This window comes from Rhagoletis pomonella, unplaced genomic scaffold, assembly GCF_013731165.1.
Source record: "Rhagoletis pomonella isolate Grant_MI unplaced genomic scaffold, Rhpom_1.0 Rhpom_scaffold_00006, whole genome shotgun sequence".
Lineage (NCBI taxonomy): Eukaryota > Metazoa > Arthropoda > Insecta > Diptera > Tephritidae > Rhagoletis > Rhagoletis pomonella.
Window position 1 is genome coordinate 21,226,044 of NW_023458560.1, and position 8,718 is coordinate 21,234,761.

An 8,718-nucleotide genomic window follows, 5' to 3' on the forward strand; every position below is an offset into this window, starting at 1 on the left:
ACGATCGAAATCAATGCAAACTATTCAGATGGGGATCCTGAGGTTGCTTCCGAAAATCCGGAGGTTGTTTCCAATGAACCTGAGGTTGAACCTGAAAGTTTTGAGTGTGCTTTTACATATAAATAAACCCACGCGCAATTCTAGTTCAACACATTTTTCACACTAATATCGCTATAAAGCTAAACTTCGCGCATATATGTATATGTATAAGTTAAAACCTTTATGTAAGCGCGCGAGAATAGTTTTGCACCTTCGCCTATATAAAATGCTTAAAAATCCATTATCAATAATGAAGCTCTTCCTAATGTAATCCTTTTCAAAAAGATTCCATCACTTTTTGTTCAGAATTACTTATCGTCGATGTTTTTGCAAAACCGCCCATCGTCCGGTACTAAACTTTTAAAGTAGACCGAAGCAATGGTTTTTCTTTGAAGACAATGCCTTGATAAATAGGTGGTATTTTCTCTAGCTGTTATTTTACAAATCTGTTGTTTTAGTCACGATTTTACGATTTTTATGCAAAGATCTCGATGCCTGAAGTTTAGGGTTACCGAATCTCATTTTAGCCACAACTGCAATTTGGGCGGTTTTGCAAAAAAATCGGCGTAATTTAAGTATGTACCCATAAAATTCAGCCATGGTGGTGAGAAATAAAAAAAGTAAAGTTCATTCCATATTATTTGCATTAGTGCCACATGGCGTATGAGCAACTACGAACAACAGACTGCAAGTGTGAAACAAATTATCAGCAAATATTGGAAAAAGTTTATGCACACATTATACACAATAATAAAATATATATATATAACTGCGACAGTAGTTTAAATAAAATGTATGCACGCATGAGTACTTGTACATTTAAGGTGACCATTCGTACCGATTTTGGCGGGACAGTACCGATTTTGAGGAAATTGTCCCACCGAATATTTTTTAAAAGTTGGAACGTATGCGTGTATGCGATTTTTCATATTTGTACCGATTACGTCCCGATTTTCAGTGTTAATTTAAAAAAAGAGTATCCCTTTACTCTGACCCAAAAATAATTTTCCTTACAAACGTGGCAGCACATTCGTTATCACAAAAAGCATAGAATATAAGGAAGCCATAAACATAGCCAGCACCCTTACTTTCTATGATCTTTGGTAATGTTTTAATCTGATTTTTTTGTTAAGTTTTTTTTTTCATAAACGATTCTAACTTGAGTTTAGTGAAATAATAATTCCCTCAAAAAACTTATGGATATGAAAAATATAAGCTGTAGATAAAGTGGCAAAGTTATAAATAGGAAAGAAACATTTTAACATTCTTTGGCTATTACCCTTTCGATTATTTAATGTTTTAGTTTTGTAGCCGATTATATTCAAAGTGCAAATTTTCAGTAGCTTGGACTTACCGTTGATTTTTAGTAAATTTTTTTTGTGGAAGGTATTGCTCATTTTCTCCATACTTTGTATCGAAGAAACGCGCGAACAAAAAAAAATTGCAAAAAATCAACGGTAAATCCAAGCTGGTTCAAACTTGCGCTTTGAATTGAATGGGTATACTCAAAATAATTCTAAAAAATTTGTTTAAAATGTTTAAAATTCAAAGTTTTGAAATTTTTATTTACATAGTTTTTCTCAGATAGAAAGCTTTATTTTTATAAAATAGAATAAATTTGTTTTTAAACAAAGAAAATTAGCCAAAACTTGCCAAAACATCTCTTCCCTATTGACATTCTCGCCACCGTATACATTTGTGTGTATTAGACTGCATCACTCCCCATACAAAAAAAAATCGGTACTATTTTTCCATTGGAGTTATAAAATCTATTATATTTTGAGACGACCACCAAAATATTTCGAAAAAATATTAAGATTTAAGTGAGCTGGACCAATTTCAAAATACCTCCAAAAATGGAGTTTTTTATGAATAAAAATAGTTTCTTAAAATTTTTTTTGAAAAAATCCCCTCAAATGACAAAACGATTTAAGCTCAAAAAATTTGCATAAAAATATTAAAAAAAGGAACGGAATCGTAATGATGAGATTTTTTATGCTGTTTTTTAACTTTTTTCAAAGATTGGTGTAAGAAAAACTTGAATAACTCGCAATAATGAATAAATCGGTCCAGCTCACTTAAATCTTAAAATTTTTCCGAAATATTGGTGGACGTCTTAAAATATAATAAATTTTGTAATCCTGGCGGAAAAACCGCAATTTTTTTTGGTGATGCAGTCTAGTGTGTATACATTATTGCGATCATTTTCCAAGATCTTTCTTTTGTTTTAAATAAAACTGTATTAAAAGATGTTATGTCTTTTTATTCTAAGAGCAAAAATGTATGTTCCGATATGATGCTTTACTAATGCCCCCAGAAATCTGGTCGCCGCATGTATATTACAAACATATTTAAGTCTGAATGTGTATGTAGGAATATTTGAAATTTCCTAATATTAATTTTTAGAAATGGATTTAAATATATGATATTATCTTTAAATAGATGAAAAGGTGTATAGGCTCTCATTTTTTAAAACAAGAGGAATAGAAAGAGTTTCACTTAACATTTGTCTTTAACAGTCTATCGTAAACGGAAACTTGCACAATTAATAGATGTAAAAGTGAACAGAACACCCTTCACGGTGTCCTTGAACTGAGTCGGTCTGGAAGGATGGAATTTCCAATTCGACTAATCTGGGAGGACGTTACCAAGTCAGAATATGCGAAATTTGAAATCGTAGCAAGTGCCGATTTCAAAATCTGTAACTTTTTCGATTTTCAGTCGACATTTTCGCATTTAAGTATAGTACAAATAGGACCGTATATGAGTAATTTTTTAAATATCGAGCCCTAACCGGCAAAATAACGTAAGCGACATTTTTTTCAAAATTTTCTTTTTGATGCGAAATATTCCTAAATGCATTTCTGTATCAAAAAGAAAATTTTGAAAAAAATGCCGCTTGCGTTATTTTGGCGGTTAGGGCTCGATATGTGTATACGTGTATAGTCTGTGGGGAATTTCGTAGTCGTCTACTACAATAGCTAATTTTTGGTCCAATTATAATGGCTAACTTTTATCTGGTTTCAAAAAATTAACTATAAACACTTATTACTTTATACGTATTCTTTTATTAGTTAGTTTTTTTCATTTAATAATATAAACTTGTCAATATCGTCCGGTGCTGGTAGGTTTTTCCTTAAAAGTTCATTTTTCAATTATAATACAAAATTTAGTATCTTTATTTATTGTAGTTTATGTTTTTATACCCGAGCGCACTTGTGCACAAGGGTATTATAACTTTGTTCACATAACGGTTGTTTGTAACAGGCAAAACGAATCGAGATAGATATAGACAAATGTATACATAAATGATCAGGATGAAAAGAGAAATCGATTAAGCGGTGACTGTCTGTCCGTCCGTCCGTCCGTCCGTCCGTCTGTCCGTCTGTGCACACGATAACTCGAGTAAAAATTGAGATATCTTAACGAAACTTGGTATGTGCACTTCTTTCGGGCGTAGGACGGATGGTATTGAAAATGGGCAAAATCGGACAATAACCACGCCTACCTCCCATATAACGGTAATTTTCAGAAATACAAAAACTGCGATATTTTAGTAACTACTGAAGATAATTCACTCAAAATTGATATTTATAATAAATTTTAGATTAAAAATAAGAATATTAACATTTTTTTGAAAATGGGCGTAGCCACGCCCACTTATGGTTACATGTGTATATCTTGGTAACCGCTGCATCAATTTATTCCAAACTTTGCACAGTTGTTGGCCTTGATACAGCATACTAAATGGCCGAAAATTTTAAAAATTGGACAATAACCACGCCCACTTCCCATATAACGGTAATTTTCAGAAATACGAATACTGCGATATTTTAGTAACTACTGAAGAGTATTCACTCAAAATTGATATTTACAATAAGTTTTAGACGAAAAATAAGAATATTATAAATTTTTGGAAAATGGGCGTAGCCACGCCCAGTTATGTTTACATGTGTATATCTTGGTAACCGCTGCACCAATTTCTTCCAAACTTGGCACAGTTGTTAACCTTGGTATAACATACGAAATGGCCGAAAATTTTTAAAATAGGACAATAATCCCATATAACGGTAATTTAGAGAAATACGAAATCTTCGATAAATCAGTAATTATTGAAGCTAATTTATTCAAAATTGATGCTTGCAACAATTCGTTACCAAGAAATACGTTTAGGATACAATTTTGAAAAATGGGCGTGGCACCGCCCACTTATGATCACATATATGTATCTCGGTAACCGTTCTACCAATTTGTACCAAACTCGGTGTGGTTATTGTACTTGCCACATAGAAGCAAAACGTTGAAACTTATTGAAATCGAACTAAAATTACGGCCGCTTTTCATATAACAGTAAATTTCAGATATGCTTGAAACTTCAATATTTCGAAATTTAAGGACGCTAATTTACTCAAAATGGATACACCTCGGTTTACCATGTAGCGGTAGCTTTCGGAAAGGTGAAAAACATATATTTAATACTTGCGCCGGGTATTTAATGTTCGGCTCCGCCCGAACTTAGACTTTTTTACTTGTTTAATAAAAAATTAAATGTTTTTGTTTTTAAATGTTTTTTTATAATCTTTTTTCTACAAATTCAAAAAAAAAATGTGAAAAGGTATCACTGAGTTTTTTTCTTCTCATAAAAATGATATTGTTTTATTAAAGGGCCATTTCATTGTGACTAGTGGGACATTTTACTCCAGAATATGATCAATTGTTAATTCTAACTATGTCGTCGGAACCTGTACAACAGCGAAAGATATTTTTTTAACATAGAACGATAACTAAATAATGTATAAAATTGCTTTAACAAAAATACCAAACGATTTCTTAGTTTTATGTAACGATCATTTGAATAAATGTGACTGGTGGGACACTGAAAAGAACTCTATTTTACCCTTGTGCACTTAAAGATGAATTTAAGATAAAACACTTCATTTTCGTGAACGATGTATTTGTGTTGTAAAATTTGAATTAAGCGCTTTCGTTTTCAATTAAAATTGGGATTATATAATCTTTATGCATTTAACATATAAATTTTCTAGTTACTGCACACATATTTTTTGTTAGTTCTTTTAAACATACATATATATATATAAAATATTATATACGTATATATACTCGTATAACCTGGCATTATTATTCGTACTGGCTTTGTGCTTTTCTCCCATGCACACATACCCGCATGTCTGTGCCGATGAATGAATCAATGAATAAATGGTTGAATGAATAAATCCTTTGCCTTTTAGTAAAGAAAATCGCCACATATGAATTTATGCATAAATGAACATAAAACTTCTAAAAGGCAATAACTATATAGAAGGGTATCGAGTGGCAGGAGAATGAAAGCGATTGGAAATTAGCCGACTTATAGTGCATATTTTTTCCCCTCGATGTATATAAAAAGCAATGCTGTGCATTCAATCATGCTCACACACATGCATAACATGTTTTATATTCGTATACGCCATCGGTTATTTATGATATCCGTAATAAATATTACCTATGTACACATAGGTTTCGAAAGGTATACTAGTATAAATAACCTATAAAATGGTTAAATAAATAATTAGGTATTATTATTGGGAACTATTAATATTTAGTAAATACACTATCACTGGTATAAAGAATGCAATCACGAACAATGAATAGGATCCGTTTTGTTAAAATTTTCCTCGAGCACCCTCCCGCCCCTACCTGGCTACGCCCATGCTTAAGTCTACGTTTGTTGCTTTAATTACACAGGTCTACAAAAAAAAAATAGATGAAAGGTCCCTTTGACCAAACCTAGTCTATTGCATGTTTTTGGGGTCGCTGAACACGAATCTGAAAACACTTCAGATTTTCTCTGTCACGTAAATTCCGAGATGTTTTTTGCGGTTCCAAAAAAATCCAGACGTGATGGAGCAAAACGAACTTCAGATTCGTGTTCAGCGACCCCAAAAACATATAACAGACTAGGTTTGGTCAAAGGAACCTTTCATCGATTTTTTTGTGGACCTGTGTTATCGACACTATAATTTTTTTTTGTTTTCTAGGATCAGACGAGTTTAACCTTGAAAATATGATCGAAAATATAAAAATTATAAAAGAACGATTAAAAATGATCGAAAGAATAAAAATCACAGATCACAATCACTTTTGATCGAAAAAATAGAAATCATAAAGTAAAGATGAAAAATTATCGAAAAATTAAAAATAATAAAACAACTATTAAAAATGATCGATTTTTTTTGATCGGAAAAATAAAAATCAAAAAATAACGATTATTTTTGATCGAAAAAATAAAAGTCATAAAATAATGATTAAAAATACTTGAAAAAACAAAAATCAAAGAATAATGATTATTTTTGATTAAAAAATTAAAATTATAAAAAAACGATTCTAAAATGATTTTTAAATAAAAATCCTTCATGGCAACGATTATTTTCGATCCCTGTTTTATTTTGGATAAGCAATTTTTTATTATTAGGAAAGGACTTTTATTTCGGCCTTAAAAAGAATTTGGCCCAGTTTAACTGTTATTACTGGACTAAAAAAAAATAAAAGTCCGGGTTTACCGATTACTTTATTTCAAATAAAATATATGTCCAAAAATTACTTTTTTCTAACGACTGTTATTTCAAAAGTTATAAAAGTCCGGTTCCCTGCTTATAAGGAGTCAGGGTGAAAAGCCCATAGTTTCGAAGTCATTAAGCTAAATTTTGGCAGACAAGTTAAAACAAGCCAAAACATGAATATTTTGTTGGGGTCGAAATATCTGAATCGTAGATCAGTTTGACTCTATCCGAACTGGGTAAAAGAAATAAACAATTCAACCCGTAATCACTTAACCATTACTGTTTCGCGGTTTTCAGCAGCCAACTTCACTTCCTAACATCCTGCCAAAATCGGCGTGGTAGCGCGCACTGCTAGCCACTACACCACGGCGGCTGCCTGTGTAATAATTTAATATGGAGGTGCCCACAACCACTCGGCAGGTCCCTGTTCCAAGTACGATCGCTGTTCCAAGCAACATCCAAAAACCTCCGAGTGCATATCTGAAATGAAAAAAGCTGCGCATAGGAACCCATTTGCCGTTCAGAGAAGCCATAATATTGTTGGTCCTTTCCCATTATGTGACAACACCTTGACTTGTGGTATTTATTTATTTTAATGCTGTTTTAATTTTTGTTCAGTATTTATACTTTCCTTCGCAAATTTAGAAATAACAATTTAGCCGCCATCGATTCGCCAACACTTATCGATTGGCGAAACTAATGAAGTATGACCAAACTCGCCAACGTTCATCGCTGCTTGCTAACTTTGTTGTTGCCTTCACATACTTACGAATTTTTGGTCAAGCGAGCGGAACTCAAACATAGCGAGCAAAAAGTGGCGAATCGAAGGCAGCTTTTGTGGCGTATTTTATTCAATTTAGTTACAAATGTCAAAATCCTTCCATCTCGTATGTCCTTGCTAACTGAAAAAATTTTAGTTCACAACTAGTAGCTTTCCCTGCAGGGAAATAAGTACATACATATATTTACAAGCAAATACGCATGTACTTTAATCGAATTATCAATCTCACTTAACTCTCACTCTCAGGTAAACCCTATCCTTGTCTGTCCAATATTTTCAAATTTCTGAATGCTTTAGTAATTTGAAATGTGTCCCTTTTTACTAAAAATTTTTCCTTGTTAAAAGCAAACAAATTATAATCTAAGGCGTATTCTGATTTCTTAATGTATGTATGTATATATTTAGTAATCAACGACTCAACGAAAAAATCATGTTACCAACAATAAATATTATCCAGCCAACTACATCCCGCGCATACAAGAATTTATGGTTTTCGTCCTAGGTCTATACAGCTAGACGTACTGCGAGTGGATTTCATTATTCAAATAGCAAACATTTGATGTCAGCAATATTTATTACGATAATGCCAAAGCCATTATACAACAAAAAGTACAAAAAGAAAGCAATAAAGCAGAAAACCTGCCAAAAAATGGCATACCAAATGTATTCAAACTCCAACAACAGCATTTTCAGCTAACAGTTTGCTTTACTCATCTCATCCCTCTCTCTTTCACAACGGCAGCATTTATCTTCGTTGTAGAAGAGGACGAATTAAATGTCGATATAAGGATTTTGACTGTTGGATTTAGATGAATGAAATGCTAAGTTCAACGACCTAAGAATACGCCCGAACACCCCACACATTGTCGACGCGGTTGGTAACACGCTAATTTGTCAAACGCCGCGTGCTCGTGAATTTTTAGCTAAAATTTTTGCCTACTCGCTTTGTTTTAATCATAAAAAATTGCGTCATTCATCTGAAGGCACATAATTAATTGCCAATTTGACGTCAGCACTTTCAAGTGCACGGAAGCGTTCCGTCCTAAAAGTAAATACTTAGATGCGCATACATTTTAATTTCATTTTAAACGACTTCACAAAAAGGAGAATGTTATCAGTTCATCGGAATATTTTTTTTTTTTTTTTTTTTTAAGTATGATACCGCATAACTTTGGACGGCGTTAAACGATTTCTATAATTCTTTTTTTGAAGGAAAGGTGTTACCCCACAAGTGGTCCCGTATAATTTGGTTTAAATCCGATCATCCTATCATGAAGAAATTAACGATAATCTTAAATTTTTATATAAGAATTTAAGTCGGTTTTTTTTTGCTTAAAA